The following is a 1,543-nucleotide window of genomic DNA, read 5'->3' as shown; positions in this document are numbered from 1 at the left end:
TAATTTGAGTGAGATAAGCACTTCAGAAGTCAAAAATCTCAACTTCACCAAATGACTTAATTTTTGACCTCGTTTTGACTAACGTGCTTATTTCAGTGAGAGAAGCATATCAGAAGACTAAAATGTCACCTTCACCAAATGACCTAACTTTTGATGCTGCTTTGACTAAAATTCTTATTTCAGAGAGATAAGAACATCAGAAGGCAAAAATGTCACTTTACCAAATGACTCAACGTTTGATGTTGTTTTGACTAACATTCTTATTTCAGCGCCTGAAGCACTTCAGAAGTCAAAAAATCTCAACTTCACCAAGTGACTTAATTCTTGATCCTGATTTGAATAACGTGCTAATTTCAGCGAGATAAGCATATACGAAGTATAAAATCTCAAATTCACCAAATGATCTAACTTTTGACGCTGAATGGATTAAAATTCTAATTTCAGCGAGGTAAGCCCTTGAGAAGATCAAAATCTCAACTTCACCAAATGACTCAACTTTTGATGTTGTTTTGACTAATGTGCTTATTTCAGCGATCATTAAGCAAATAAGAAGACCAAATCCACCGTTTCACCAAGGCACTCAGCTTTTGATGCAGGTTTGATTAAAATGCTTATTTCAGCGAGATAAGCATATCAGAAGACTAAAATCTCAGCTTCATCAAAGGATATAACTTTCGATGCTGATTTGATGAAAATGCTTATTTCAGTGAGATAAGCACTTCAGAAGTCAAAAATCTCATCTTCACCAAACGACTTCAATGTTGATGCTGTTTTGACGAACATTCTTATTTGAGTCAGATAAGCACTTCAGAAGTCAAAAATCTCGACTTCACCAACTGACTTAAATTTTCACGCTGTATTGACGAACATGCTTATTTCAGTGAGATGAGCACTTCAGAAAACCAAAATCTGAACTTCACAAAATGAGTCAAGTTTTGATGTTGGTTTGACTAACATGATAATTTGAGTGAGATAAGTACTTCAGAAGTCAAAACTCTCAACTTCACCATCTTCTTAATTTTTGTTGCTGTTTTGACTAACATGCTTATTGAACTCAGATAGGCACTTCTTAAGACCAATATCTCACTTCAACAAAAATGTTAGTTTTTGATGTTGGTTTGGATGACATGCTCATTTCATTGAGATAAGAACTTCAGAAGATAAAAATCTAAAATTCACCAAATGACTCAATTTTTGATGTTAGTTTGACTAACATGCTCACTTCAGTGAGAAAAGCACTTCAGAAGATCAAAATCTCAACTTCACGATATGACACAACTTTTGATTTTGTTTTGACTAACGTGCTTATTTCAACCAGATAAGCATAGCAGAAGACCAAAATCTGAACTTCACCAAATGACTCAAATTTTGATGTTGGATTGACTAACAGGTTTCCTCCAGTGAAATAAGCACTTCAGAAGTGAACAATCTCGAATTCACCAAATTACTCAACTTTTGATGTTGGTTAGACGAACATGCTTACTTGAGTGAGATAAGCACTTCAGAAGTCAAAAATCTCAACTTCTCCAAATGACTTAATTTT

Source organism: Rhincodon typus, unplaced genomic scaffold, assembly GCF_021869965.1.
Source record: "Rhincodon typus isolate 14 unplaced genomic scaffold, sRhiTyp1.1 hic_rhity00000557, whole genome shotgun sequence".
NCBI lineage: Eukaryota > Metazoa > Chordata > Chondrichthyes > Orectolobiformes > Rhincodontidae > Rhincodon > Rhincodon typus.
This window is presented reverse-complemented; position numbering follows the sequence as displayed.